This window comes from Oryzias latipes, chromosome 16 (assembly GCF_002234675.1).
Source record: "Oryzias latipes chromosome 16, ASM223467v1".
Lineage (NCBI taxonomy): Eukaryota > Metazoa > Chordata > Actinopteri > Beloniformes > Adrianichthyidae > Oryzias > Oryzias latipes.
This window is the reverse complement of record NC_019874.2, coordinates 10,764,046-10,773,973: the sequence shown is the minus strand read 5'-3', so window position 1 is coordinate 10,773,973 and position 9,928 is coordinate 10,764,046. Positions and strand designations below refer to the sequence as shown.

The following is a 9,928-nucleotide window of genomic DNA, read 5'->3' as shown; positions in this document are numbered from 1 at the left end:
TCCCTTTTGCAAAAGGTTTTGAAAGTCACGCAGCCTGAGACTATTGTGTGTCTTTTCATTTTCCAACTGCACATTTCATTTTTGGACGTCCTGAATCATCCGAATCTGCAAACAGGTTCTACTTTCCTTACGGTATGCGTTTGTTTTCTCAATGTATAATACAGAACAACCCCAAAGGGGGGGCTCCAAGAAGGTTCCTGTGCGCAGCGCTTCCGGCGGAAATGTCCTTCCAAGCAGCGATCTGACCTGTGCGAGCATCAGCAGCGACGAGTCTCTCTTCGAACTAAAGTTGCTTTATCGGACGGTTGCCTAAAGTCGGGCAAATCTGGTAAAAATGTCGTCGATATATTTGTGTTTGACCTGCTCCTTCTCTCTCTTATTTTTTTAATTCATGCAGTATAACTTCCGAAAATTTTCCATCGAAAACTTCGGTTCACAAAACGGTTGTTGTCTAACTTTGCCACTAGCTAATTTTTATTTGTGGTTTCTTCTTCTCCTGCAAATTTCATGATAAAATAACAGTTAGCAGATACCTTTTGTTGAATCGCAATCCGCGTTGTGAATGTCCGCCGGCGCCGCCATGAGGGAAAAGTCCCATTCATTAAGGCCTCACAATACTCTTTCGTAATTCCGTTATTATATATAATCATCATGTAATATCAGCTCGAATTTGACTTTTAACACTTGTTTTTACGAATCGACAACAATAAAATGTTAATTGATAATCGGCTTACTGAGAATTATGTGGATTGTTTTTATGCCTTCAGAGAGCTTTAAATTAGAGTCTCGTGGTCACGTGGTCGGTTTCTAGGCAGCCGATTGGCTGCTACCATTGTTTACAATCATACAGGAGCACATGTTTCTGAATAAATGCTTTTTGAACGTTGTATTAACAATAATCAAGAACTTTAACAAATATTTTATAGTATTTTACCCATTATTTTTATATTTCTTCTTCAGACTGTAAACACTTTTGTTTTACTTATCTTTTACTTAATTCATCATGTGTTTTCACATTTGATGTCTGTGTAAAATTGGATCTGCCACTTGGTTATTAATTTTGTATATTTTCTGTGCTTTCAGAGCTTAACAGCATGCCTCCAAAGAAGCCTGGGGTCGTAGTTGAATTTACTGCTGAGAAGTATGGCAACATCCCAGATGCTCCCCCATTGAGGAATGGGCATGTTTTACACATTTTCTTCCAGCAAAAGCGTTCAGTTCCTCACACCGTTCAGGAAATATACAAGATCGTAGGATCAAATGTTGTTGTGAAAGCAGTTCAGATTCATAAATTGCTGAAAAAAACAATCAAAAAATACACGAAGTTCAATCGTGAAAGTGACAAGCAGCATTTTCAGGATGTGTGTGACCAAGTATTTACTTTGCACACCTTAGCTCAGCCTTCTCCTCATAAGGCCCCATCAGTTTCAGATGAATCTCAATTGTCTCATCCATCTACGTCTCAGTTTGAGGTCTCATCTCCAGCCATAATGACTTTATCACCTCTAACTGTTTCGGAGCTCACTGCTGGGGAAGAATCATGCACCAGCTCCACTCAGTCACCTGCTGTATCTGTGCGAACATCACCGAGAATCGCCTTAACTCCCGAGTTCCAAAGAATCAAAAGGAGACTTTCATTTGCAGTGATGACCAAATCTGACATGAAAAAGAAATGTCGTGATTCTGTGAAGTCTTTGCAGGAGAAATTAAAATCAAGCCGTGTGCAACAAGTGAAATACCTCAACCAGGACATAAAACGTAAAAAAATGCTAATTGCCAAGAAGAATGACATGATATGTCTGTTGAGAAAAGAGATCAAAAGGGGACCCGGCATGGAACAATTAGTTTCGTTGAGGAAACAGTTGTCTTATGAGAAGAAAAAGAACTTGCAGTTAAAGAAATATCGTAAATGCAAAAAGGTTGCTGAAACTTCTGCTTCTGCGGAAAGTGATGATTCCCGGGGTCTCATTGCAGCGGAAACGGTTAATGTACAGAGTCAACGAATCAGGGATTTAGAAAATGAGAATCTTGTTCTGCAGGAAAAGGTGGAGGTGTTGACAAATAGACAGCGTCAAGTCTTTGTAAGAGAAGGTAAAATCTATCCATTTGATCTTAGAATGGTTGTTTATGATCATATTTTGAATAATGTACCCACCAGAAGTATCCCCATTCTGATTCAGAAATGGGCACAAAGGGCCGGTTTTACACTTGATACTGTACCTCATCGGGGAACTGTGGAACAAATGGTTAGAGAATTGGGTGTTGTCTCTGATTTTCAGGTTGCTGAGTTTTTGTTGAGCAACCAAGAGCTCACGTTGGGTTTTGATGCTACGACCCAGGAAGGGGTTCATGTAAATGAAATCCACTTCACTAGTGCCAGTGATTGTTTAATTATGTCCCTTGACCTCCTGCCTGGTGGCACTGCTGAAGATTACCAGCTCCATATTCAGGAGTCACTAAATAGAGTGGCAGATGTTTACACTAAAATATATGATTGTAATTTTGAAAATATCAGGAAAACTATGATTGCCAATATAAAAAATACACTGACTGATCGTAGTGCGGTTAATCACGCCACTATTTCTCAGTTAGAGGAGGCATGGGGGGTGTCATTTAATGAACTGAACTGTCATCTGCACCCGTTAGAAACCATAGCCAGATCGTGCAGGTCAACTCTGAAGGATGCTGAGACAGTCAGAGGCAGTCTGTCAGGAAACGACTGCATTGCTGGAAATATTGTTCTTGCTGTCAACAAATTTAGGTACAAAGACGGTAAAGGTGACCCTAGGGGGTTTGTTTCATTTTTAGAAAAGTCTGGATTACCTAAAGGTCTTCTACCAAGGTACAGGGGGAACAGGTTGCATGTTTTGTTTGTCATCTGTGAGCAGCTGATGTACCACTACGATTTATTCTTAAACTTCTTCTCCACAGGAACTGTTTCCTGTAGTGATTTGCAGTCTGCCTTATTGTCTGACTTTGGTTCAGCCACTGGCAAGGTAGAAATGCAAGTGCTAGGTTTAATTGGCATATTTTTGTCTGGACCTTGGATGTCAAAATTTTATACTGCTGCTGCTACTCAGACTGTGAGCCACGTTGATGGGATTGAGACTGTGAGGAATGTCATTGAAACCATCAAGACTTATGTGGAGGTTCCTTTGGAAACATTAGTCTTGAAAAAGGACGTCTTTGGTGGGGAACTGCAGGCTTCGTCAGTGCAGAAGCTCCAAATGGAGCCAGCTGATAGGTCTCTCTTTGCCACCATGATGAGTGCATGTCTGGCACAGATTGTTGTAGCACTGGAAAGGCAGTACAGTCGATATTTCAAGCTGGATATCAATGAAGTTCTCCGGAAAGAAACCGAGTCAGCCCGTTGCCACAACATTGACGCTGAGGAAGTGATGGGCATGTTCTCTGCAGCCAAAAGCCGTGCTCCGAATGCAACACTTTGTTTTATTTCGTCGAAGATAAGGGCTAAGAAGAACAGAACTTGCGACTATCTTGACAACCTTGATGCTAAGAAAAAGAATAAGCTATTGAATGTATCCATTTCTCTCGCACGACAACAGCGCTGTGTCGTTCGAAACAAATGCTTTGAAATCAGGGACGAAATTATCCGCAGAGTTGCTGTGAAGACCCAAAAAAGGGCTTCTTCTGATAAAAACAAGCTGAAGACAGCCCCAAAAAATTCCAAATTGGACCTTTCCAAAGACTTTCCCCATATTCAATATGTCAGCCAGCTCCAGCAATGGAGGAGCGGCACAGGAAGCGAGCCCAAGTCTGTTTCACCAGGGCTAAGCACCGACGTCCAGGGGGTCTTGAACACCTCCCTCCCGGCCCTGCGCTCGGCCATCCAGAGGCTGAAGTCAGCTCAAGAAAACTCGGACTTGAACGAGATCCGCAGGGCAGTCGCAGAGATCTACCAGCTGGTGGAGGAGGCCTGGGTTTTACCAGCCGTTGGACGTCAGGTGGCTGAAGAAATCTGCAATAGGATCCGGCTGGATGGAGGCCTGGAGCTCCTGCTGCTGCAGCTCCAAAAGACGCCTGAGGTGGAGATCATCCATGAGTCTGCAAAACTCCTGGAGCAGATACTGACCTCAGAGAACAGGTAATATTGATAAACTTTCACCCAAAAGTTGCAAGGCAAGCAGCTACTGATACCTCTACATGACAAATGTGACTTTAAATATCAAAAACCACAGCGAATCAGCTTTCAATGTGTCGCACAGGTGGTTTGGCAAAGATTTTTACACCAGATGCCCTTCCTGACACAACTCTGTAATTTATCCAGGCTGGGGACCGGATAAAATACAAGTCTGGGGCCCCCTTGTGACTACATAGTTAGGCAGTAACTTCCCATGGACCCACACTGGAATAATCACACCCCCTTAAGAAACGAACCTTGGTTTCTCATGCAGCCAGCTGAGCCATCCAGCCACCCATAGGACGGTGGTTCTGTGGGCGAAATTGATAAAATAAATTGTATACTATACTCACATGGACCGTGGGCTTTGATTGACATCTGACAAACTTATCTTTAGCTGTACAATGACGTTATTTGGGCTTATATATTTTTCTACTTACTTTCAAAATGGGAGGTGGCTTTCAAATCAACCCAGTACAAGCCAGTGGCCCGTATGATAACATGCTTTATCCATCTTTTTTAAAATTCATTATTTGTGGTGAAGAGAGAGCTAAGTCAGAAAGCAAAGCTCTCAATTTACTGGTTGGTCTTCGTTCCAATACTCACCTATGTGCTTTGGGCAATGACCTAAAGAACGAGGTCCCGCTCCTCCTCCACGTCGTGAGGTGCCGGCTCACGGCCTGGTAACACTTCAGAGAAAGAATTCTGGGCCAGTTTCAGGGAACATTTTTCATCAAAAAATTCTTAAAATGTTATCTCTGAGTAAAAACTTTAGCAAATGTTTCTCCTTCTTTTCTGAAACTAAACACACTGATATTTTTTTGTGTGTGATTGATGCCTTTCATTAACAGTATTTGTATTTGATGGTGTCTGATTGCAAACGGTTGTTCCGACAGGGACTATGTTGCACGCCTGGGCCTGGGAGTCATCCTCAACCTGGCTCGACAGCAAGAGGATGCTCAGCTGGCTCGCAGTGTCTCCGGCATCCTACAGCACATGTTCAAACACACAGAGGAAACATCTGTCCACCTCATCTCCAACGGGGCCCTGGGTGCTCTCCTTTTTTGGTGTCGAGGCACAGATCCCACCGTGCTGCGCCACTGTGCCGTAGCGCTGTCAAACTGTGCCATGTACGGAGGCCACCGCTGTCAGCGGTTGATGATTGACAAGCAGGCGGCTGAGTGGCTCTTCCCTCTGGCTTTTTCTAAACAAGACGAGCTTATCCGCTTCCACGCCTGCCTGGCTGTGACCATGCTGGCTGCAAACCGAGAAATGGAGAGGGAGGTGGTGAAATCTGGGACTTTGGAGCTGGTGGAACCTTTCATTGCATCTCTGGATCTTGATGACTTTGCCTGCAGTTTATTGAACAACACCGATTGCATGCAGGGAAAGACTGCATCTGACCTCCAGCACCTCTTGCCTTTACTGGATGGCACAAGAGTGGAGGGAAAGTGCATTGCAGCCTTTTACATTTGTGTTGAGGCTAGTATCAAGTCCCGTCAACGCAACACTAAGGTATGAGCGCGAGGCTCATTTACTATAGACTTAAAATTACATCTGATACCATAAATTTTGTTTTGTCTTATGTATTCAAAGATATTTCAAGAGATCGGAGCAGTTCAGAGCCTGAAAAGAATAGTCATGTACTGCACCAATGAGACAGCCTGTTCACTTTCCAAGAAGGCGCTAAGCATGATGGGAGAAGAAGTACCCAAAAGAATCTTCTCATCCGTCTCCAACTGGACAACCTGTGAAGTGCGGGTGTGGTTGCAGCAGGTTGGCTTCAGTGCTTATTGTGACCGTTTCCAGGTAAATAAGACAGGAAAATTATAAGAAAAAGGCATGGAGAACAGTAACATGTCGGAGCCCAAAGGCTAACTGGTCTGCTGGTGATGTGTGTTGCTGCACAGGAGCTTCAGGTGGATGGAGATCTCCTTCTGAACATGACGGATCAACACCTCAGCTCTGATTTGGGCATGACTGCAGGTCTCACCCGCGAGAGGTAAGACAATTGCACCTGTGTGTAAAGTTAGTGTTGTGTAAAAATGTGTTTTGTTAATCATCCTCCAGGTTTTTGCTAGAGTTACGAGTGCTGAAATCATATGCAGACTACTCCGCATGCGACCCAAACAACATGGCTGGCTGGCTGGCTGAGGTGGACCCTCGTTTCCGTCAGTACACCTACGGCATGGTCCAGGCAGGAGTCGATCGAAACACCGTCCTGAACCTCAATGATCACTACCTTCAGTATGACTGCCACATAGAAAATGAAGTCCACAGAGCAGAAATACTGTCCGCCAGCGGCAAACCATCCAAGCCATGCGACACAGACGAGCAGCCGCCAGGGCCCGACGTGTTCATCAGCTACTGCCGGACGACCGGCTCCCAGCTGGCCAGGTCAGGACTGAAAGTTGCTTTGCTTTTTTACTTGACATAAGAATAAGATGATTTAAAAGACAAACCTTTTGTCGTCTTTAGTCTTCTGAAGGTGCACCTTCAGGTCAGAGGATACAGTGTCTTTATAGACGTGGAAAACCTGGAGGCTGACAAATTTGAGGGCAAACTGGTTCAGAGTGTGCAGCAGGCGAGGAACTTCATCCTGGTCTTGTCAGCCAACGCACTTGACAAATACATGGGAGACACTGGCATGAAGGATTGGATGCATAAGGTCAGAGGTTTTCTTTCTTTCATATGTAAATAAACATCCAAATGCTCGCCTGGACCGACCAAAAATGACACACTGTGTGAAAGACTTGATTAAACAAAATGTGAAAGTGTTCCCATTGTATGACATCATAAAAATGGTGCTAAATAACTGTCCATGAAACTAACATGTCTTGTGTATAACTGATGTCTGAATGCCTCTGAGAATGAGATCATGACCTTGATGAAGGTCTTTTGGTTCATGTTTGTGGTTTTTTTAATCTGGTCTTTAATCCTGTAACAGTTTTTCATTCATGAAATAGTGAGGGCAACACTCTGATTACTGCTGAAATAAGTCACCAAGCCTTGGATTTGGTGATGATTGATGCAATTATTTTTTAAACATCAGATGAAACATTTTTAGTTAAAAATGTCTTTTTTGTTGCAGGAAATAGTCACAGCCCTGGCTTGTAAGAAGAACATTGTTCCTGTCGTGGATAATTTCATGTGGCCTGAACCCACGGCATTACCTGAAGACATGAGACCTATGCTCAACTTCAATGGCATCAAGTGAGTATCAGAACCTTCAGTTGTTGAAATAATTGAGTTTTTTCAGCATATAAAGCAACATTTCATGTATTTTGCCAAGAAATTAGAATTGTTTAAACAGATGTAATAGTTTGTTTTTGTGGTTTTATAATGGTAGTCTTTATCCATAGAACTTTAATCTGTAAAAGTAGGAAACTGTCAGATCTTCAAAATACATTTTCTTTCAATGCATTCATTTCTGCTTCTTCCTCATCCAGATGGTCTCATGAGTACCAGGAGGCCACGATTGATGAGATCCTCCGCTTCCTGAAAGAGCCAAGACCAAACTGACCATCCTGATAAGTCCAAAGAGCAGGAGAAGAAATAAGTCGACAGAAAATGCAGCAAGATAAAATACCATTTATGATGTCCCTTTCCACACATTATAGCCAAAAACTCAAATGGTTTTCCTTACTGCTAAAAACGCATGTGAAATGAAATATGTTTGGAGCTCACATAAATGCCTTGTAAATTATCCCAGTTTAAAATGTGAACACATGGAATTGAGAAAGGGAATTCAAGTACTTGTACAAACTTTATGCCTTCAATGTTATTGAAATGATACTGTTTTAAACGTATAACCAGTTGCCGTATGTACCTTTTTGTATCTCAGGAAAAAAGCAGTAATAAATCAGCAGGCACCCAGAGAATCCACCAACCCTTCATTTCCCTTCAATGGTTATTGTACATGCCGCTTTCTCTTTTAACTTGTATGTACTAAATCAATCAAATCAGGTCTTAATATTACAGAAAGAATCCGCTACATTTCTTTCTGGTTCAGTCATACTTAATAAAAGAAAAACTAAAATATGGAGCCTGTTAACAAATTTCTTGGAGAACCAACCTCAGACCTCCTGTGGATGCAGGCGTTTCCATATCCTTTTGTCTCCTCATGTGTTTCATAGACACTTGATAACGTTGAGATCAGGGCTCTGTTGGGGCCATGGCATCACTTCCAGTACTAGGCCTTAATGACTCTGGATGTGTTTGAGGTCATTGTATTGCTTGGAAGTGAGCTTCGAGCAAATCATACGCCTCCCTGATGGTATTGCATGATGGATAATATATGTATACACAAATCCACCGCGAAATCTACGGGCGCCGCCATATTGGCTATCGCCATTACTGCGTGGCTGTGGACTGTGACTTACCGCTGCCCTCTATTGGATTTTCAATGAAAGCATTTCTAACGCGAATATGACAGGTGACAGGTAGATAAACAACGGCTAAGGAAAGGGAAGATTGGGTAGATGATGTCAGGCAGTGGCCAAAATTGACCGATGCAGGTAATTTAATGACAAGTTAATGTATTAAGGCATGTATTAATTGATGACAGCCATAAAACCGAACGCTATCATTACTAGCTTTGTTGCTAATATGTTCAATAGCTTGCAAACAACAAAAAAACGACTAGTTGTAGTAAAATAAATGTTTTTACAGGTATCCAGGATTATCTTATTAATTGCCTGGCATGTGATGAGCTTCAGAACGCAAACCTACAGGGCACTGATTGAAGGGCAGAATTACATGAGCTCCGGGTGGATTGGCCAAATACAGTACTACACTCCATTGCAGATGACATCATCACATTAAAAGGCGTTGTGAGGTTTTCACAGGCAGTGAACTCGTATCATAATGTGTCAGTAACCATACAGAGAGAAGATGGCAAAGTTCTGGAAGTAGTGTGTGACTGCATGGCCAGCCGAGGAAAGTGTTGCAGGCATACAGCAAGGCTCCTGAACAAAATTAAAGATGCTTCAGCAAGAGGGTTCATAGGCTTGGCCTGCACAGACACAGCATGTGCCTGGAACTGGTTTACTTGTGACAATGTAGTGCCAGAGCGAGTGGAAAATATGCAAACCCAACACAGTTCTCCTAGAAAGTGTATGAGTGTCATTTCTACTGCATTTGATACAGATGACAATGTAATTGCACATTTTTCTGCACTTGATATGATTGGATTATCTATGGTTCCTGGAACCATTTTGCATCATGTTTTGACTGCTCAAGCACAGACTGTAAACTCAGAAATAGGTCCACCAAAATAGCACATATTGTGTGCAGAACAGAAATGTACACTTTGCAACACAACATTTCAAAATTATGTAAAATGGCAAATTTTCCAAATTTCCACATCTGTTTCCATTGGTTCAATAGCTGAGTTCAGGTGTAGTGGCTGAAGACATCTCTTTTTGGGTGGAGGTCTAGCTGGAGTTACCTAAAGAAAAAAAAAGAGCTGTGCATTAGTAAAACATGACAATGAAGCATATTTAAATAACAATGTGATGCAATAATATGGCTCTGCTAAGAGACCTACTTACACGACAATCATAGCCCATGAACAACACAGAATATGGATTTTCTCTTGTGGGTCGTTCGTCAGGAAAATGTATCCCACACACCTTAGAGTGAAACATAAATATACATACATTGGTTGTTGTAAATACTTCTGAATACTTTGCACATGCACAATTCCATTTTTACCATCCTATTTATTAATCCCTGGAGGGGGTTTACATATAATATTGTTCTTTTTTGTGGTGTAAGGGGCCAAAA

The 9,928-nt window shown here is 42.3% G+C and overlaps 1 long non-coding RNA gene and 1 other non-coding gene across 2 annotated transcripts; one reads left to right on the top strand and one right to left on the bottom strand.

The window, feature by feature from the left end:
* Positions 1–230: 230 nt before the first annotated feature.
* LOC101165203 lies at positions 231–8,184 on the top strand. Its single transcript, XR_002874925.1, has 9 exons — positions 231–328; positions 1,084–4,105; positions 5,038–5,656; positions 5,738–5,950; positions 6,052–6,143; positions 6,212–6,538; positions 6,620–6,809; positions 7,233–7,354; positions 7,591–8,184. It is a non-coding gene; the product is annotated as an uncharacterized LOC101165203 (transcript).
* Positions 8,185–9,128: 944 nt separating this feature from the next.
* Positions 9,129–9,918, bottom strand: LOC105357345. Its single transcript, XR_002874926.1, has 2 exons — positions 9,694–9,918; positions 9,129–9,590 (listed from the first exon to the last, which is right to left on the bottom strand). It is a non-coding gene; the product is annotated as an uncharacterized LOC105357345 (long non-coding RNA).
* Positions 9,919–9,928: the final 10 nt, after the last annotated feature.